General features: G+C 48.6%; 1 protein-coding gene across 4 annotated transcripts in view; it reads left to right on the plus strand.

Annotated features, from left to right (window-relative positions):
* The window catches only part of dgkh (diacylglycerol kinase, eta), a 532,784-nt gene that overhangs the window by 285,074 nt on the left and 225,559 nt on the right, over positions 1-22,151 (plus strand). The window contains exon 1 of one of the 4 annotated variants that reach the window (XM_086006094.1): positions 17,779-17,967. The exons of the other annotated variants lie outside the window; for them this stretch is intronic. The gene's annotated coding sequence lies outside the window, so the exon portion shown is untranslated. Of the gene's footprint in view, positions 1-17,778; positions 17,968-22,151 lie in introns of those variants that run through there. 4 annotated transcript variants of the gene reach the window in all.

Below are 22,151 nucleotides of genomic sequence, written 5' to 3' on the forward strand. Positions count from 1 at the left end.
ACAGCAATGTGATAATGACCAGATAATGTGTTTTAGTGATAAATCTTGGCCAGGACACCGGGGAGAACTCCCTGCTCTTCTTCAAAATACCACCATAGAATCTTTTACGTCCACCTGAAATTGCAGACGGGGCCTTGGTTTAACGTCTCATCTGAAAAACGGCACCTCTGACAGTGCAGCACTCCCTCAGCACTGCACTGGAGTGTCCGCCTAGATTTTTGTGCTCGAGTCTCTGGAGTCGGACTTGAACCCACAACCTTCTGACTCAGAGGCAAGAGTGCTGCCCACTGAGCCACAGCTGACACTGTAAAGAACCATCCAATCGGGTAATAAAGTGTCTATCCACTTTCCGATTGGCCGTGGGAAGGTGGCGCACTGTGAGGATGGACATGTGAGGTGACCAATGGCGGGAGTGTGGGGGCGGTGCAGTTGGAGGCAGGAGGTCATGTGATGGCACCCAGGAATATGTTGAACCAGAGTTGGCAACCCTAGTCATTAATCCTGTCTAACTGCTCAGGAGCTGCCATGGAATACCCAGCTCCGTCTGCTTCAGAGAGCGGTGCTGGTGGGTGCTGTCTTCAAACCAGTCCAGGTACCAATGAAATCAAGAGTGAGAAACATTCTAGTCCTGTTTCTTTATGCTTCTTTTATCTGGAGGAAATGATTTACTCACATTTGCATGATCCGTGCAAAAAAGGTTACGCAAAAGTGGAATTTCAACTTCCAACCCATTCACAAAGGTCCTAAGAGAAATAAACAAGAAACTAACACCCACCTCAATGGCATCTCCTTCTCCACTCCTGCTGTTTGGAGCTCTGTCATCATGTGTCAGGTTACCTTGATTGAACCTTTCCTCCCACATAACACTGAGCATTAACGAGAGGATTGTTTGCATTGCCATGGGCATGTTGTACATGTCTAGCTACTTCAATATTAAAATCCTCTTCCACCAATTGCCATGGATCATTATTCACTTCTCTCGGTGTCCCAGTCAACCTCTTGATACATCCTTTCTTCTGATGTTGGCAATTTGCAAGTTTTCTAGGAGCTCTCCTGTGTGTCCCATAACACTTTCTATCCAGAATATTAACCTGTCTTTTCCCTTCTCCGATGCAAATGGACATCTCCAGCATTAGCAGTTACTTTTTTGGATTCTGTCCTGCGTGACATTGAACATGAAGTAGCACCGACAGGAAGTGTAGCTGCACAAATCAGGCTTCCAGATGTATGGCGAGAAGTCCCAACCCGCTGCCATTGTATCCCAGTTATTCTGGTATCAGAGCAGAACTTTACCATGCTTCACTCACTCTTTCTTCTGTCTGGCAAATTTAACCCAGTCAGTGCTGTTAGACTTAGTTTGTATACAGAATGAAAAATTACTTGGTGAAGCTGGGTTGTCCATTGGATCCTAATATGAACTTCACAGTCCTTCTATCCTGTCAGCAACCACCAGGGTTATTTTTGTAATCCATCTATCCCTATTTTGAGCCATACTGTGTTAATTTTCCTAATTCCTTGTAAAAAAAACAATTGGACATAGGAGAATTTTCAGAAGAAATATTACTGCATTCAGAAATCATTCTGTGCAAGCCAGCTCTTTGACCTCAGTGCAGTCCACTCAGTGGCATCCAAGTAGGGTTTACTTCAACGGCCTAATAATCCCCTACAATAAAAGACCTTAAAATCTTAGACAGAAATTATAGGGATTTCTGATAATAGATTTTGCTCTGCAAATTGCATAGAATTACACAGAATGTGCAGCACAGAAACAGGCCGCCCAACAGGTCTATGCTGGTGTTTATGCTCCACCCACCTCCTCCCACCTTGCTTCATAGAATCATAGAAATTTACGGCACAGAAGGAGGCCATTCATCCCATTGTGTCCGTGCCGGCAGAAAAAGAGCTCTCCGGCCAAATCCCACTTTCCAGCTCTTGGTCTGTAGCCCTGTAGGTTACGGCACTTCAAGTGCATATCCAAGTACTTTTTAAATGCGATGAGGGATTCTGCCTCTACCACCCTTTCAGGCAGTGAGTTCCAGACCCCCACCACCCTCTGGGTGAAAAAAGTTCTCCTCAGCTCCCCTCTAAACCTCTGACCAATTACTTGAAATCTCTGCCCCCTGGTTATTGACCCTTCTGCTAAGGGAAATAGGTCCTTCCTATCCACTCTATCTAGGCCTCTCATAATTTTATACACCTCAATCAAGTCTCCCCAAAGCCTCCTCTTTTCCAAAGAAAACAACCCCTGCCTATCCAATCTTTCCTCATAGCTAAAATTCCCCAGTCCTGGCAACATCCTCATGAATCTCCTCTGTACCCTCTCTAGTGCAATCTCATCTTTCCTGTAATGTGGTGACCAGAACTGCACGCAGTATTCTAGCTGCGGCCTAACTAGTGTTTTATACAGTTCAAGCATAACCTCCCTGTTCTTATATTCTAAGCCTCGGCTAATAAAGGAAAGCATCCCGAATGCCTTCTTAACCATCTTATCTACCTGTCCTGCTACCTTCAGGGATCTGTGGACATGCACTCCACAGTGCCTCTGTTCCTTTACACTTCTCAGTATCATTTCACCCTATCAAGATATCCTTCTATTCCTTTTTCCTTCATGTCTTATCTAGCTTCCCTTAAATGCCTCTATGAAATGTTGATTGTACAAGACACACAAAGCTGGCAAGCACATACATTTCTCTGATGAAGACTGAAGACAACCATACTTTGAAGTATCTTCTTTCTGTTGAAAGAGATCAAATCGCTTCAGCCAGTGGCACTGTGTTGCAAATCACTGAAACTTACAGCCAGGGCAAGCAAGGAAACCTCTGCAAAACCTCTTGCTTTTCACATACAGCCAAGATTTCACAGAGGCCTGTAAGGGGAAGCTAGATAAGTATGTGAGGGAGAAAGGAATAGAAGGATATGTTAATAGGGTGAGATGAAGTAGGGTGGGAGGAGACTCGTGTGGACCATATGCACCAGCATGGACCTGTTGGGCAGCCTGTTTCTGTGCTGTACATTCTGTGTAATTCTATGCAATTTGCAGAGCAAAATCTATTATCAGAAATCCCTATAATTTCTGTCTAAGATTTTAAGGTAGTTTATTGCAGGGGATTATTAGGCCGTTGAACTAAACCCGACTGGGCAGCCACTTATTAAAGTGGGTAACACTGCAAATCCCCCAAATCATGCTGTGTATTTACATCTAATCTCCGTCGCGCCATGGACTGCACTTTGTGAATTGCTTCTTGTTCCATCATTAAGTTTTGGGCTTTCAAGATAAGTGTATTATTTTGAAAGCATTTTCTGTCTTTCAACATTAACTAGAGAGAATGACAAATTCCTTTGTGCAGAATGCTTCAAATTTCAAGCTGGCCTGTTTATGGTTAGTAATACCCCAGTATCTCTAAAATTGATCATTTAAATTATGTTCTGCTACATATTTGATTTTAGATCCATTAACTGTCTGAAACGTACAGAAACATCTCTATGGTTGGCAACATTAGATGCATTTCTAGAGACAGAAGGGATTGAGGGATTTGGTGAGAAGATGGGTAGGTGGAATTTCAGTCAAATCCAGACAGGGGTATTAAGCTGTCCCTATTTCTAAAATTCCCCATGTGGTGATGAGGGAGGTGACACTATGGGATCGATTTTAACTCGGGTGCGGGGAATTGTCGGGTTCCCCGAATTTGGTGTTTCCCACACGAATCTAAATGGGTGTGTGAGATTGATGCAATTTTAACTCAATTGGCCAATTGATTTCCAATGTGTGGGAACCCTTGGCAAATGAGTATTTCCAGTCAGAAAGTCGCATAATATGACGTCATTATTGCTGCTGCATTTAGGGTCTGCAACAAGCCTTGCTTCTTCTGCAGGCTGCCAACCTTTTGGCATTTGCTGATACACTGAGCTGGAAGCAGAATGGCAAGAGAAAGACCGAGGTCTGCACCCCGTTTGACAACGTTGCCCTGCAGGCTTTAGTGGAGGGAGCAAGAGCTCACAAGGAGGTGCTCTTCCCTTCATCCGGGAGGAAGATGCCTCCCCAGCAGACAAAGGCTGCGTGGCTGCAAGTGGCAGAGGAGGTTAACTCCTTATCGGCTACCCGCAGAACCTGGATACAGTGCAGGAAGAGATTTTATGACCTTCAGCACACTGGAAAAGTGAGTATGAAGTTCCCATCACTCTCAATCTGATCTCCATTGCCTCTCCTCACCAGCACTCAGCTTTAGCAATCTCTTCCTCTACATCCCACTTGACACTGACATCCATGCACCCTTACCCATTCCCTCTCTCTCTATGCTCACATTCACCTAACTATTCGACGATGCAGCTCTCACACTCCCTATCACTCTGATGCTATGAAAACAACTGACAACACACAGGGAGGGCCCTTGGTCTTGCCACCTCACTCCATCTTTGTCTCCTTCTAAGCATCTGTGCTATGGATTCTCTACACTCACTCCTTCATTCTCACTCAAACTCCACTTATCTCCCTCATTGCAGGAAAAGAGAGCTCACAATAAGAGGGAAAGAGCGAGGACAGGAGGAGGGCCACCCTCAGTAGCCCACCTCACCCCCTGGGAGGAGGCGGTCCTGGAGATCGTCGGAGTGGAAGATGAGGCGCAAGTGGGAGGCGGACAGACGGGTGCATCACAGCAAGCTGGTGACAGAATAGTTTTCCATCTCTCTCATTGACATTGCCTGAGTCGCTGATAATGATTCTGAAGCTATAACAGGTGGACCTATGATCATCTGCAATATGCAATGTGCATGTAACCTTGACCTCACATCTCTAACCCTTTCCTTTACTCCCCCACAGGATCATCGAGAGCCCCCGTCCCCACTGTCCAGGAGGAAGAGCCTGAGCTTCCAGACTCCTCAGAGGAATCTGCAACCTCAGAGGGGGCAGCATCAGCAGAATTCAGTGCACCCAGCACCAGCGCAGACACTCACACCTTGGTGGGACCTTCGGGACATAGAGTAGTGTTGTCACCTGGTGTATCACAGCTCACAAGTGAGCATCAGCAGATTGTGGAGACAGGGACAGCAGTGGAGAGTGCTAGTCGGAGGGCGCAGGACTCTGCCAGCTCGGCTCAGCTGCATGTCGACCCTCTGCCTCTGGGTCCATCCATAAGATCAGCGGTGCTGGAACTCCAGGAACAGATGCAGGAGTCTCTGGCAGGTTTTGTCTCCAGGGTCGATGTGAGTGTGGAGCGAATGGAGGAGTCCATAACGAACATGAGCAGAGCCTTTGTGGAGCTATTGGCGCATGAACGCATCACCATGGAAAGGATGGCAATCTCCATGGAGGAGATAAGTCGCCAGGGTATGGAAAACATGGTGAGTGTTCATAATAGAATGACATCTCTTGAGGAGCGATGGGCATCTATTGAACAGAGAAACCAGACCTTCATGGAAGTCCTTCTGAGTAGGACTGCCAGTGCAGAAACGGGTCCCCATGGCCCCCTGATGTGCAGCAAGGTGCTCTCAAGCCACTTCCAAGCGCTGGCCCCTTCTGGCCTGTGTAGCTTCAGGTGGGTGAGCAGCAGCCTGGCGCTCCTGTTGCTGCTGCTGTTGTTCCTGGTTCTGCTGGTGCCACGGCTGGTGTTCGAACTCATCTAATGCCCAGAAGGGAAGGAAATAAATGGCTCCCATGCTTCTGGTATATGCCTCTGTTGAGGAAGCGCTGAGTGAAGGTGGCAAGTGGGGTTTCCCAGGAGTTCACACTGGAGATGTGTGTGAGGCTCCAACCTTCCACAGGTGTGGTTAAGCCTGGTAAAAGTTGCCCCAGGCCTGAAACAACAAAGTCCTGCCACCTGCAAATGATGACTGATCAAAATTCCTCTTTAATGGTTGACCTGCAGCTGATAGTCAGCAAGCCAATAGTGCTCACACCAGGTTTCACAGGCGTGATCCCCACCAGGTGTGTTTTATGTGGGAAAAGGGTTAAAAATGCAAGGGCCTGTTGAAATGGGATTATAAAGGCCAATTATTGCTGATTAAGGGCCTTAAAGACCAGTCCCGCCTGTTGGAGGCGGGACTGATTCGGGACCATCAGACACGCCTGGGTTCAAATGGCTCGGGGTCGGGAACCAGGCAGGGGGGTCCCGACCCTCAGTTTTTGCGATTTTAACCCCCCACACGCCTCAAAGCCCGCCTCACGGCTGAGTTAAAATCAACCCCTATAAGTGAACAAGCTATTGGGTAAGTTCCCAGTGGAACTGTGCTTAACTCGGGTGCAATCGCAGTTGGAATATTGTGCCCAGTGTTGGGAAGGATGTCAAGGCTATGGAGAGGGTTCAGGGGAGATTCACTAATTAATACCAGGGACGAGATGCTTTTGCTTTGAGGAAAGACTAGAGAAACTGGGGCCATTTTAGCTCAAACAGAGAAGGTTAAAAAAAGATCTAATAGAGGTACTCAAAAGTATGAGGCCATGCTGCTGAAGCAGTGGAGAATGAAAGTTGGTTGGTTTCAGAGGACTGAAGGCTACATTCGAGGACGTCGGGTTGGAGGAGGTCACAGAAGTAGGGCGGAACACAAACACGGTGGGATTTGAAGGTGGGAACGAGTGCACTTGGAAATACTCACTGTCCAGAATAATGCTTAATGTTAATTCGGTTCCTTCACTTGGTAATTCCTCCAAGCTTTTAAAAAAAAATTGTTTATAGGATGTGGGCGTCGCTGGCAAGGCCAGCATTTATTACCCATCCCTAATTGCCCTTGAGAAGGTGGTGGTGAGCTGCCTTCTTGAACCGCTGCAGTCCGTGTGGTGAAGGTGCTCCCACAGTGCTGTTAGGTAGGGAGTTCCAGGATTTTGACCCAGCGACGATGAAGGATCGGCGATATATTTCCAAGTCAGGATGGTGTGTGACTTGGAGGGAAACTTGGAGGTGGCGGTGTCCCCGTGCGCCTGCTGCCCTTGTCCTTCTAGGTGGAAGAGGTTGCGGGTTTGGGAGGTGCTGCCAAAGAATCCTTGGCGAGTTGCTGCAGTGCATCTTGTAGATGGTACACACTGCAGCCACGGTACGCCGGTGGTGAAGAGAGTGAATGTTTAAGGTGGTGGATGGGGTGCCAATCAAGTGGGCAGCTTTGTCCTGGATGGTATCGGGCTTCTTGAGTGTTGTTGGAGCTGCACTCATCCAGGCAAGTGGAGAGTATTCCATCACACTCCTTACTTGTGCTTTGTAGATGGTGGAAAGGCTTTGGAGAATCGGCAGGCGAGACACTCGCCGCAGAATACCTAGCCTTTGACCTGCTCTTGTTGCCACAGTATTTATGTGGCTGGTCCAGTTAAGTTTCTGGTTAATGGTGACCCCAGGATGTTGATGGTGGGGGATTCGGCGATGGTAATGCCGTTGAATGTCATGGGAGGTGGTTAGACTCTCGCTTGTTGGAGATAGTCATTACCTGTCACTTCTGTGGCGCGAATGTTACCTGCCACTTATCAGCCCAAGCCTGAACATCGTCCAGATTTTGTTGCATGTGGGCATGGACTGCTTCATTATCTGAGGAGTTGTGAATAGCACTGAACACTCTGCAATCATCAGCGAACATCCCCATTTCTGAACTTATGTTGGAGGGAAGGTCATTGATGAAGCAGCTGAAGATGGTTGGGCCTAGGACACTGCCCTGAGGAACTCCTGCAGCGATGTCCTGGGGCTATGATGATTGACCTTCAACCATCATAACCACAGCTAGTTCCCCATGTGATGTGATCAGCAGACACCATTTAAAACATTAAAAGAAATATTAAAATGGCAATCTTTGACACCAGTTTCTGAGTATGAGAAGCATATTGAAAAGGAAAAGAAATACTTGCATTTATATGGTGCCTTTCAGGACCTCAGGACATCCCAAAGCACTTTACAGCCAATGAAGTTCTGTTGGAGTGTAGTCACTGTTGTAGTGTTGCTGCTACTACTGCAAGGTGAATATGCGGGCAAATGTACTTTAAATTACAATACAGTGAATGACGGGGCAGGAGTCTAAGCCAAGTCCATGAAAACTGATTGGAACAAGTTCTTATTGGAGCTACGAGGGGCCACTTGGCAAGGCTGAGCTCCTGGTGTGGAGTCTCACGAGATGGGAGCATCAGTCAAAACCAGGTCTTCAGGAGCTGTGGTTTCCTCCCAGGAGTCACAGCACCAGTGGCAAAGGAAATCTCTTTCGCACACACACACTCGATGTTGCACATGGGCAGAGACAGCAATGTTAGGAAATCTCTTTCGCACGCGCACACACTCGATGCTGCACATGGGCAGAGACAGCAGTGTTAGTTTCCTGGACGTGAATTTGGGGGGAGGAGGACTCCGTGCCAAGCCAGCCGGTGGGAGAACTGCCTCTGTGTGTAGGCTGAGCCAGTCTGCAGCCACAAGTCATGCTGAGCCGAGTAGCAGCAGCTTACACTGCTTTTCCAGCTCTGGTGACATTGTGACCTCAGAGGGCATGACACTCCCCTCCTCCCTATCTCTGTAACCTCCTCCAGCCCTACAAACCTCCAAGATCTCTGTGCTTCTCCAATTCTGGCCTCTTGCATATCCCTGATTTTAACCGCTCCACCATTGCCTTCAGCTGCCTGGGCCCTAAACTCTGGAATTCCCCCCCTAAACCTCTCCGCCTCACTACCTCTCTCTCTTCCTTTAAGTGTCTCCTTAAAACCTCCCTCTTTCCTGTCCTAATATCTCTGTGGTTCTGTGTCAAATATTGTTTGAAAATGCTCCTATGAAGCACCTTGGCAAAGGTTGCCAACCCTGGCTTATCATCTTCTGGGAGGTTTAATCACATGACTTCCCGCCCAGTCAAACAGCATTTTTTTTCCCCATTCAGATATTTTTATAACTGATGAACAAAAATATTTAAAGGAAACACAGCAATTTTAATGTCCCTCTGATTTTCTCTCCTGGGTTGATTGCAGCACTGTCCAGGAGATTAATTCCCAGAGACTCGAGGACAATCTTGGAGGGTTGGCAACTCTAACCATGGGACGTTTTGCTACGTTAAAGGTGCTATATAAATGCAAGTTGTTGTTTATCTTGGAGCGCTCTGTTAATTTTGGGCTGCCCCTCTGGTAATGCCTCTGTCTGCTAAACGTAGAATTAAATTCATCACTTGGTTCTGAATGTGCAATTCAAGGAGGCTTTGCAAAGTAATTATTTTGGGGGACCACTTTTCAGCTGCCAAAGAATTGAGTTTCCTTCACATTTTCTTTTCAGTAATGAGATTCTGAAAAGCACTTACAGAAAAGTGTAGCCACCTGAAACCCTGTCTGTCATTGTACAGTCTGAGGGTATTGAAAGGATGAATTGTTTATACATGGCACAGAGCTGCTGCTGTGCTATTCTGGCACCTTGTCTGCACTCAGACCTCAACGTGATTATGTTCCCTTAGGTAAGGGTTTCCAAGCTTTTGTATTTTGGGCTGCATAGGTTTGTAAACTTGAGCTGATCCAAACCTCTGCTGCCCGTGTCCTGACTCGCACTAAGCCCCATTCACACGTCACCCCTGTGCTCACTGACCTACATCTGCTGCCCGTGTCCTGACTCGCACTAAGCCCCATTCACACGTCACCCCTGTGCTCACTGATCTACACTGGCTCCTGGTCCAACAACACCTCGATCTTAAAATTCTCATCCTTCTGTTCAAATCCCTCTATGGCCTCGCCCCTCCCTATCTTCTCCGGCCCTGCAAACCTCCAGGATCTCTGCCTTTTTCCAATTCTCGTCTCTTGTGCAGCCCCACTTCTCTAACCCCCACCATTGGTGGCCGTGCCTTCAGCTGCCTAGGCCCTAAGCTCTGGAATTCCTTCCCTAAACCTCTCTGCCTCTCCAACTCTCTCTTGTACCTCTTTGACCAAGCTTTTTTGGTCACCTGTCCTAATATCTCCTTAGTTCTCATCTACACTCTACACCTAGGCGATATCATTTGAAAACACATCAGGTTCCATATGTACACTGACGGCACTCCGCCCTATCTCACCACCACCTGTCTGGACCCCTCCACTGTCTCTGATTTGTCACCTTGCTTGTCTGACATCCAATATTGAATGAGCTGAAATTTCCTCCAACTAAATATTGGGAAGACTGAAAGCCATTGTCTTTGGTCCCCAGTACAAACTCCATTCCCTGATCACCGTTTCCATCCCTGGACACTGTCTGAAGCTGAGCCAGACCGTTCACAACCTTGGTGATGTGTTTGACCCCGAGATGAGCTTCCGACCACATATCGGCTCCATCACCAAGACTGCCTACTTCCACCCCCATAACATTGCCCAACTCTCACCCTGCCTTAGCTCATCTGCTGCTGAAACCTTCATCCATGCATTTGTTACTTCTAGACTTGAATATTCCAATGCTCTCCTGGCCGGCCGTCCATCTCCCACTCTACATAAGCTTGTGCTCATCCAAAACTCATCTGCCCATATCTTAACTCGCTCCAAGTCCCGTTCACCCATCACCCCTGTGCTTGCTGACCCGTGTCCTAAATTGCACCAAGTCCCGTTCACACATCACCCCAGTGCTCGCTGACCCGTGTCCTAAATCGCACCAAGTCCCGTTCACACATCACCCCTGTGCTCGCTGACCCGTGTCCTAAATCGCACCAAGTCCCGTTCACCCATCACCCCTGTGCTTGCTGACCCGTATCCTAAATCGCTCCAAGTCCCGTTCACACATCACCCCTGTGCTTGCTGACCCGTGTCCTAACTCGCTCCAAGTCCCGTTCACCCATCACCCCTGTGCTTGCTGACCCGTGTCCTAACTCGCTCCAAGTCCCGTTCACCCATCACCCCTGTGCTTGCTGACCTGCATTGGCTCCCGGTCCGGCAATGCCTCAATTTTAAAATCCTCATCCTTGTTTTCAAATCCCTTCATGGCCTCGCCCCTCCCTAACTCTGTAACCTCCTCCTGCCCTACAAGCCTTTAAGATCTCTGTGCTCCTCCAATTCTGCCCTCTTACGCATCCCTGATTTTAATCGCTCCACCATTGGTGGCCGTGCCTTCAGCTGCCTAGGTCCTAAGTTCTGGAATTCCCTCCCTAAAACTCTCCGTCTCTCTACGTCTCTTCCCTCCTTTAAGATGCTCCTTAAAACCTCCCTCTTTCACCTATCCTGATATCTCCTTCGGTGGCTCAGTGTCAAAAATGTTTTGATTGATATCGCTCCTGTGAAGCACCTTGGGATGTTTTGCTTCGTTAAAGGCGCTATATAAATGCAAGTTGTTGTTGTATCATGGATCCAACACACATAATCAGGAGATACTGCGCTTGGAGGAAGTGCAATTTGAAGAAATGTAGCTAGAGTGTTGTAGCTCTGACTCCAATCCAAACTCCTTTTGAGTGCACTAAAGTTTCAATCATTATTCGCATTAGTTCCCATATATTGTCAGTTGCCGATATGAATCTTGCTATTCTGATTCAGGGTTGAGTGGGGGTTGAGCCCCCAATGAGGCAACAGAATTGCCCTTTTCAAATCTGCAGGCCCACAACATTCAACCAGGACAAATCAGTCAATAAGAAATATAAGAACAAATATACTGCATTGACGGGCCTTGGCAGCCACTTGTGGCCCTTTGGGCCATACAACCTGCACTCCATGTAGGTACAGTATTACTCGTTACATAGAACCCCTGCCCTAAAGTGGGAATTAATCAAAGTACTGAGTTCCCTCGGGTCTGTGCTCGCAACTGCCCGAGTCCCTTAATGCAGAGCTAATTCCTAATTTGCCCAATAATGTGGGAGATTGGAACTTTTCCTTGAATGAAGGCCCTGTTGGTTTTAGTAGAGACCAGAAGACCAGGTTCCTCCTGCGCCAGCTGCCTGCATTGATGGATCTACTGATCTGCCATCGGGATAAAGGAGCTGATTTAAGTAATGTAAAGACATTGGGCAGCTGGGCACGATGAATCTACAACAGCACTGAAGCTGGTCAGATGTCCCATCACAGATTCGCAGCTGTCCGATTTCAATCACTCGGTTGGAGCCCCAACCAATATCAGGACTCAAAAACACAACAGGTGTGTGAGTGCAGTAAATAACTGCCAGCTGTTTTGACTGGGTGGTTCAGATCACTTCAGCTTCACGTTCCCATCAACTGGATTCTGCATCAAATGGGAGCGCTCTTCATAAAAGCGGCAGCTTTCTTCACGCCACTGTGATTCCTCAGCGTCAAGATCGTCAATTTTATCTGCTCACCGTAAAGCCAGGAGGTGAGCAGGGCCACAGAAACAAAACAACTTCCGCCTCTTTCCAGTGGGAATGGCAGCTAGCACGGATCAAATCCCAAAGCTGCGGGGGTGCTGGGGGTTGGGAAGAGGGAAAGGAAGAACCTGTATTCATACAGCGCCTTTCACGACCTCAGGACAATTAAGTACTTTTTTGAAGTTGTAATGTAGGAAACACAGCACACAGCAAGCTCCAACAAACAGCAATGTGAGAATAACCATTGGCTGAGGGATCAATATTGGCTTGGAAATAGTGTCATGTCATCTTTTGAGTTCACTTGTGAGAGCAGATGGGGCCTCGGTTTAACGTCTCATCCAAAAGACAGCACCTCCAACAGTGCAGCACTCCCTCAGCACCGCACTGGAGTTTCAACCTAGATTTTGTGCTCGAGTCTCCGTAGTGGGACTTGAACCCACAGCCTTCTGATTCAGAGGTGAGAGTGCTACCCACTGAGACGTTAGAGAGGAAGTAAATGTGAGCAGCCGGGAGACTGTGGTAAACCACTGTTATTGTTGTTCACCGTTGTTGTTGTTGTTGCACACTGTTGTATCTATGCATGCCTCAGCTGGCTCCGCCCCTGGCTCCACCCACATGCCCAGGTATAAAGGTGACTGCTCTGCAGCCCCCTGCCTTCTTGGAAACCAGTCAACCACGAGAGGCATGCTCTGTTCTTTGTTAATAAAAGCCTTTTAGTTACTCTCCTAACTCTCCGTCTTTTATGAGTAATTGATAGCGCATCAATTTTATTAACAAAAACAAAATGTCGGCACCAAACGCTGAGCAGCAGCCGCTGCAGCAAACGACGGCACCAAACGCTGAGCAGCAGGCGCTGCTGCATGCCCTCAGACCAACATGCCTGGACCTAGACCCTCAAGAGGCGGGTTCGTCTACCAAGTTCGCACAATGGCTGCGTTGCTTCGAAGCTTACCTGGAAGCCTCAGCCGTGACACTAGATGGAAACAAACTAAAACTCCTGGCCTCCAAGGTGGGCCACCAAGTCTACACGCTCATCCAGGACGCGACTACCTATGCGGCGGCTATCGATCTGCTAAAAGGACAATACACACGCCCGGTAAATACGGTTTATGCCAGACACCTCCTGAGATCCCGCAAACAGCACTCCGGGGAATCGGTGGAGGCATTCCTACAGGCACTACAGATACTCGGCTGAGCCTGCGATTGTAAAGAGGTATCGGCCGCGACACACACGGAGGGACTTATCCGAGATGCTTTCGTTGCGGGCCTCAAGTCCGACTACTCCCGGCAGAGACTGCTGGAGAAGGGTGAAATCGACCTGAAGAAGGCAGTGTCCCTCGCGCTCTCGCTAGACGCGGCCCACCGGAATATGGACGCATTCTCCCCTAACCGCTCCGCACCGTGGACGCCGCAACCTTGGGTCATGGGACCGCCACCCCCGGCACCAACTGCTGCAGCGATGTCCAAGGGCCCGAAATGTTACTTTTGTGGCCAGGCAAAACACCCCAGAGCACGCTGCCCGGCGAAAAACGCTACCTGCTCTGGCTGCGGGAAGAAAGGACACTACGTCAGCGCCTGCAAAGGTAAAACCGCTAACGCCAGCAGCGCCGCGTGTGAACCGTGGGGGCAGCCATCTTGTCCGCCATCTTGGACACCTCCAGCCGCGTGGGGATCGGGATCATGGGCGCAGCCATTTTGTCCGCCATCTTGGACGCCTCCAACTCCAATCGCGGGTGACCCGGACTCAACCACCGCCTCGTCTGACGACCACAGCGACTCGCTCGACCATACGCTGGCCTCCATGACGCTGGACCAATCCCTCCCTCACCAACTGTCCAGGTCCATGATGGACATTACGGTAAACGGCCGCGCCACTACCTGCCTTTTCGACAGCGGGAGCACGGAGAGCTTTATCCACCCCGACACGGTGCGCAGTTACTCTCTCCCGGTCCTGCCAACGCGCCATCGGATCTCTATGGCTTCCAAATCCCATTCAGCAGACGTCGGTGGCTACTGTGTAGTGACCCTTTCAGTAAGGGGCACAGAATACAAAAATTTTAAACTTCTTGTCCTGCCCCATCTCTGTGCTGCCGTTCTACTGGGGTTGGATTTTCAGTGCCACCTTAAAAGTGTCACATTAGCGTACGGCGGACCCCTCCCCCCACTCACAGTCCGCAGCCAGCAGCTTTTAAATCGCCCGCCGCGCACCATTTGCAGCCTCTCCACGCTTAAAGTCTCCCCCCCCCCCCCCCCTTGTTCGCTAACCTCACCCGCGACTGTAAGCCCATCGCTACCAAAAGCAGGCGGTACAGTGCCGGGGATAGGAGCTTCATTAAATCCGAAGTAGCAAGACTCCTGAAGGAAGGGATTATTGAGGGTAGCACTAGCCCATGGCGAGCACAAGTGGTGGTAGTGAAGACTGGCGAAAAACAGCGCCTAGTTATTGACTACAGCCAGACGATCAATCGCTACACCCAGTTAGATGCATACCCACTCCCCCGCATATCTGACATGGTCAATCAGATAGCACAATACCGGGTGTTCTCGATGATTGATCTGAAGTCGGCATACCACCAGCTCCCCATCAGGGCTGAGGACCGCCAGTACACAGCTTTTGAAGCTGACGGTCGTCTCTACCACTTCCTCCGAGTCCCCTTTGGCGTCACCAACGGGGTTTCGGTCTTCCAAAGGGAGATGGACCGAATGGTTGACCAGAACGCGCTGCAGGCCACCTTCCCCTATCTAGACAACGTCACCATCTGCGGCCACGACCAGCAGGACCATGACGTTAACCTAGAGAAATTCCTCCGTACGGCCCAGCGGCTGAATCTAACATACAACAAGGACAAATGTATGTTTCGCACCACGCGCCTCGCCATTCTTGGCTGCGTAGTGGAGAACGGGGTCATCGGCCCCGACCCCGACAGAATGCGCCCCCTTATGGAGCTCCCCCTCCCCCACTGCCAAAAAGCACTGAAGAGATGCCTAGGGTTTTTCTCTTACTATGCTCAGTGGGTGCCCAACTATGCGGACAAAGCCAGACCCCTCATCAAGTCCACCTCCTTCCCCCTGACAGCAGAGGCATGTGCAGCCTTCACTCTCATAAAAAGAGATATTGCGAAGGCCACAATGCACGCAGTGGATGAGTCCATCCCTTTCCAAGTGGAGAGCGACGCATCCGACTTCGCCCTAGCTGCAACCCTTAACCAGGCGGGGAGACCCGTGGCCTTTTTCTCAAGGACCCTCCAGGGCCCCGAGATTCGACACCCCTCTGTCGAAAAGGAGGCCCAGGCCATTGTGGAAGCGGTGCGACATTGGAGGCATTACCTGGCCGGAAAACGATTTACCCTGCTCACTGACCAGCGTTCAGTAGCTTTTATGTTTAACAATAAGCAGAGGGGCAAAATCAAGAACGACAAGATCTTGAGGTGGAGAATTGAACTCTCCACCTACAATTACGATATCTTGTACCGGCCCGGGAAACTCAATGAGCCCCCAGATGCCCTATCACGTGGTACATGCGCCAACGCGCAGGTTGATAGACTGCAGACCCTCCACAATGACCTCTGCCACCCGGGGGTCACCAGGTTCTTCCATTTCATCAAATCCCGTAACCTGCCCTACTCCATCGAGGAGGTCAGGACCATGACCAGGAACTGCCAAATCTGTGCCGAGTGCAAACCGCATTTTTATAGACCAGACAGAGCAAGCCTGATCAAGGCCACTCGCCCCTTCGAGCGCCTGAGCGTCGATTTTAAAGGGCCCCTCCCCTCCTCTGACCGCAACGTGTACTTCCTCAACATAATTGATGAGTACTCCCGTTTCCCGTTTGCCATCCCTTGCCCAGACATGACCAGTACCACGGTCATTAAAGGTCTGAATGACCTTTTCGCCTTGTTCGGCTTCCCTAGCTATATCCATAGCGACCGGGGCTCATCCTTTATGAGCGACGAACTCCGTCAGTACCTGCTCACGAGAGGTATTGCTACAAGCAGAACCACCAGCTACAACCCCCGGGGGAACGGCCAGGTGGAAAGAGAGAACGCGACGGTTTGGAAGGCCGTCCTCTTAAACTTAAAATCTAAGGGCCTTCCGACCTCTCGCTGGCAGGAGGTCCTCCCTGCGGCGCTCCACTCCATTCGGTCACTGCTTTGTACGGCCACCAATGCCACCCCCCATGAAAAAATGTTCACTTTCCCCAGGAAGTCCACATCGAGGACCTCGCTACCGACATGGCTGACGTCTCCAGGACCCGTCCTACTGCGGAAGCACGTGAGGTCCCATAAAACGGACCCCCTGGTCGAGAGGGTGAGCCTCCTCCACGCCAACCCCCAGTATGCTTACGTGGCGTACCCGGACGGGCGGGAGGACACAGTCTCCATACGAGACCTCGCACCTTCGGGTGCCCCTGAAACACTACCATTGCCATCCACCACTACCCACAACCCAACCCCTGTAGACGGCATGCCGCAGCCCCAGGACCCGTCATTGACCACCCAACCACTCAATGAGACGCCAGATTCAACGTTGGATGCTGCATCATCACCGCCGCCACCACGACGATCAGGACGGCATACAAGGCCACCTGATAGACTTACTTACACGAACCTTTAGTACACTTCACCCCGCCGGACTCAATTTTAAACAAGGGGTGAATGTGGTAAACCACTGTTATTGTTGCACACTGTTGTATCTATGCATGCCTCAGCTGGCTCCGCCCCTGGCTCCACCCACATGCCCAGGTATAAAGGTGACTGCTCTGCAGCCCCCTGCCTTCTTGGAAACCAGTCAACCATGAGAGGCATGCTCTGTTCTTTGTTAATAAAAGCCTTAGTTACTCTCCTAACTCTCCGTCTTTTATGAGTAATTGATAGCGCATCAGAGACATAAATAATAAGTGGTGTGCCGCAAATCATTTTGTGAATGTGTATTTACTGGTGTTGAAACCCCTGGTATAGAATCTCTGCTCAGTTCCTTTTCATTGAACAAAAATCCTCCAATGACAGAGTTTAAGAGGTGTGGAGAATTTTTGATTAAACCCTTGAGACTGCTGCCAGCCAGGTTTGTGTTCTGGCTCCAAATCCCCACTTGATTGCTTGTTACAGATCTCTTCCCCGGTGATTCATTCTGTTTTTGTCACTAGCGAAAGCTTGTTTGAAAACAGAAGGCAAGGGGTGAGGGAAGAATTGAAAAGAGCCCAAACTGTTCCTATTTCCCCCCACAGCCTGATTACGACTCTCTGTGGATTAGCTGTGGAGGGGATTCTCTCTGATGTCACTTAACTCCGGCAGTTACCAAGTACAGGTGGTGGTTACGTGGCGACATCCCCCTGTTTGTTGGGGTTGGTGTTTCCTTGAGATAAGTGCATTGCTGTGCAAAGCAGCCTGGTATGGTGTGTAGCCTCACAATGCACAGTCAGCCTTCCTGTCCGCTTCAGTGGCTGAGCTTCCCCCTTGGGGGACGAAAAGCATTTCCAGGTAAACCAAGCGTTCATTCAGCTCCAGAATAATGGGCAAAGTGTTGCTCTTTACATAAATCATCTGATTAGACGGGGAAGCTGCCAGCTGTTAGTGACTCGTGTCAGGGGAGGGGTGAGTGGAGGAAAGCAGCCTCTCTCTCTCTCTGCAGCTCCCACGTCCTCCTCGTTCCAAGTAGGGGAGCTGGAAGGTTGCGCTCAAATTTCCATGTGATGTGTAAGACAGTGTCGGCGCTGGGCAGAGCAGGATAAGCAGGGCAGCTGCTGCCTGGAGCCCAGCCAGGAGCTCAGAGAGTGCGGTGAGTAAATGCCTTTTCTCTTTTTGCTATCCGTTTACTCCACTTATCTGGTTATGAGGAAGTTGGAACTTTGACCAGTTGGTCCTGGACAAAGCAACTTTTTTTTCCCGCACTCAGTTAAAAGGAAAGAAAGAACGTGCATTTATATAGTGCTCGGCCTCGGGATGTCCCAGAGGCTTTACATTCAACAAAGTACTTTTTGAAGTGTAGTCACTGTTGTAATGTTATGTAATGTTGAAAGTGCTTGATGCATGATGTGCAGTTTAGCCTGTAAGCAGCTTGCGGTGTGGGTTAAATGCAAAGACATGGGAGCGATGTTCAGCCCAACTGTGTATAGCTGTGTACCATGGACATATATCAAAACATTTTGATTTACTTACAGGGATGATTTTGCCAGCTGTGCTGATAGACGGGACACAGTATGGGACTGATTCTGCGCCCTGCGCCTGCACTGGCAAAGCTCCTGGCTGGGATTTGAGCCGGGAATAAAATTGCTTCTACTGCATGTGTTCTGTCTTAAAAATTTATTGTAACGCTCTCTTCAGCTGAAAATCTATCCAGATAATTTGTACTGGAATGCGCTGCCTGAAAGGGTGGTGGAACCAGATTCAATAGTAACTTCTAAAAATAGAATTGGATAAATACTTGTAGGGAGAAAAATTGCAGGTCTGGGGGGAAAGAGCAGGAGAGTGGGACTAATTGCATAGCTCTTTCAAAGAGCCGGCACAGGCATGATGGGCCGAACGGCCTCCTTCTGTGTGGTATGATACTGTCCAAACTACCGGGAAATGCATAATCAATGCCCAGAATTTCTCATTATGTTCTGTATTACTCTGTGGCTTTACAGTGTCCAGATATACTAATTTACATTTTTTTTGTAGTAGTTGTGCACTGAAAAGATTTGTGTGTTTTGGGAGCCATGAAGAATCCTGTAAACTGCAATGAAGAAGGCAGCTGCTGAGTGTGTGTGTACCTGCTGTAGCCGCACAGCAGATCAAATATTTAGCATGTCAAGCCGTACAAAATGCTTGGGGTTTCAAATCAGATTAGCACATCTGAAATTCATAACTGGAAAGTGAAAATTGTTGAGCAAGTCAAAAGCCAGCCTGTGTAAGATGCCCCCAGTCCCCGGGGGTCTTGGCTAGCTCTGATTGACACTAAGACTGGGAGGCACTTATTAAGTCGGTTTGGAAGTGTATGTTCAATGGCTCATCGAGTCCAAAATGTTACTGCGTCACTGCCATCTCTTCAGCCTGATCAGCGGTGGTTATGCAGCAGTTTCCAATCCAGCATGACATTGCAGTTGTTTTTAAGTTGCTTTTTGGGTGCTTTGTCTGGTCTTCTAATAAGAACTGCTTCAGGGCTGAGTATTTTCCAGTGCCGATCTCCTCACAGAATGCTTTACAGGATGGGAGATCTTACCGATTGCACAAAAGTGAGTCCAAAGGGAGTGAAGTGCCCGTCACCCAGGTAGCAGTTTGTTCAGACGCTAATCGAGGATTGTGTCAGTGGAGAGGTTTCACCTGTTCTTTGCTATTTTGACTGATTTTTCTTCTAGCTGAAACTATTTTCACTATTTTTTCTTTTCCTGGTTTCACGATTCCATCCATCGCTGACCAGTCATTAACCACAAATCAGTGTAAAAAGGCAGAGCACAAAACCCTGCAGATGCTGGAGATCTGGAACAAAAATAGAAAGTGCTGGAAATATCATCAAGTCAGTCAGGCAGCATCTGTAAAGAAAGAAAAACTGATGAGGGGCCGGGCCTGAAACATCAACGTTTTCCCTTTTCTGTGCAGATGCCGCCTGAGATGCTGTGTGTTTCCTGCATTTTCTGTTTCTGTTTGTGTTTGTGTAAGAAGGGATTGTTTCCTCGAGTCTCACTTGATCTGCGGTACATTTCATGGCTTCTCTGCTAGCTCTGGAATTCCCTCCCTTAACCTCTCCGCCTCTCTATCTCTCTCCTCCTCCTTTTAAGACACTCCTTAAAACCTACTCCGACTAAGCTTTTGCTCACATGTCCCACTATCTATTTATGTGGCTGTAAAGCACTTTGGGAGGTTTTACTCTGGTAAAGGCGCTATATAAATGCACGTTGTTGGTGCTTTGAACTCTACATGGTTTTCTAAAACTTCAGAGAATAGTTTCTGTCATGAAGGCAGAAACCAAGTTCTAAGTTATGAGCAGTTCAGAATATTCCAAGTGCCACCTGTCTCTTTTGGAATTTTCTTTGCATCATTTTACGTTTGAAAATACAACCCCCCCCCCCGCCAAAGGAATGGGAATTTGAGTTGGCTTCCCACTGTTCGTGCCTGTCCCTCTGAAGCCGTACAGTTCAGCTAGGAAGCTGCACACACAGCTTTGCAGGTTTTCAGAGGGCCCGTCTGCAGAGTGAGGTCTGTGCAGGTGAAATACAGACATTGCTGCCATGGTGAAGCTGGTTAGGGTGGCCAGCCCTCCAGGATTGCCCTGGACTCTCCAGGATTGCCCTGGACTCTCCGGGATTGCCCTGGACTCTCCGGGATATTTCTGGACTCTCTGGGATTGCCCTGGACTCTCCGGGATTGCCCTGGACTCTCCGGGATTGCCCTGGACTCTCCAGGAATTAAAGATTAATCTCCAGGACACTGCTGGGAACAACTGCACTTGGGCAGGACCGGGACCGATGTCCTTGGAGGAGTGTTTGCTAGTGCTGTGGGGGAGGGTTTAAACTAAAATGGCAGGGGGTTGGGAACCTGAGCAGGGAGACAAAGGAAAGGGAAACCAGGATAGAAGCAAAAGACAGGAAGGAGAAAAACAAAGGTGGCAATCAGAGAAATCAAGGGTTTAAAACAAACATGGCCATAGTAAATAATAATTCTAAAAGGTCTAAGAGCGTTAAAAAAACAAGCCTGAAGGCTTTGTGTCTTAATGCAAGGAGCATTCGTAATAAGGTGGATGAATTAGCAGCACAAATAGAGGTAAATGAATATCATATGATTGGAATTACGGAAACATGGCTCCAGGGGGACCAAGGCTGGAAACTCAACATCCAGGGGTATTCAATATTCAGGAAAGATAGGCAAAAAGGAAAAGGAGGTGGTGTAGCATTGCTGGTTAAAGAGGGGATCAGCTCTGATGATGTGGAATCTGTATGGGTAGAACTGAGAAATACCAAAGGGCAGAAAACATTAGTGGGAGTGGTGTATAGACCCCCAAACAGTAATGCAGAAGTTGGGGATGGCATTAAAAGGGAAATTAGAGAAGCGTGCAATAAAGGCACAGCAGTCATCATGGGTGACTTTAATCTACATATAGATTGGGCTAACCAAATGAGTAACAATACTGTGGAGGAGGAATTCCTGGAGTGTATACGGGATGGTTTCCTGGACCAATATGTCGAGGAACCAACTAGGGATCAGGCCATCTTAGACTGGGTATTATGCAATGAGAAAGGATTAATTAGCAATCTTGTTGTGCGAGGCCCCTTGGGCCGGAGCGATCATAATATGATAGAATTCTTCATTAAGATGGAGAGTGAAGTAGTTCACTCAGAGACTAAGGTCCTGAATTTAAATAAAGGGAACTATGATGGTATGAGACGAGAGTTGGGTAGGATTGATTGGGTAATGTCACTCAAAGGGTTGACGGTGGATAGGCAATGGCAAACATTCAAACATCACATGGATGAACTACAGAATTTGTTTATCCCAGTTTGGCATAAAAATAAATCAAAAAAGGTGACTCAACCGTGGCTAACAAGGGAAATTAGGGATAACATAAGATCCAAAGAGAGGACATATAAATTGGCCAAAAAAAGCAGCAAACCTGAGGATTGGGAGCAGTTTAGGATTCAGCAAAGGAGGACAAAGGGATTAATTAAGAGGGGGAAAATAGATTATGAAAGTAAGCTTGCAGGGAACATAAAAACTGACTGTAAAAGCTTTTATAGATATGTGAAGAGAAAAAGATTGGTGAAGTCAAGCGTAGGTCCCTTGCAATCAGAATCAGGGGAATTTATAATGGGGAACAAAGAAATGGCAGACCAATTAAATACATATTTTGGTTCTGTCTTCACAAAGGAGGACACAAATAACCTCCCAGAGATGTCGGGGAACATAGGGACAAATGAGAGGGAGGAACTGAAAGAAATCAGTATTTGTAGGGAAATGGTGTTGGGGAAGTTGACGGGATTGAAGGCCGAT

The sequence above is a fragment of the Somniosus microcephalus genome, chromosome 14 (genome assembly GCF_052327205.1).
Source record: "Somniosus microcephalus isolate GS21.2 chromosome 14, FLI_Smic_1.0, whole genome shotgun sequence".
NCBI classification, from domain to species: Eukaryota; Metazoa; Chordata; class Chondrichthyes; order Squaliformes; family Somniosidae; genus Somniosus; species Somniosus microcephalus.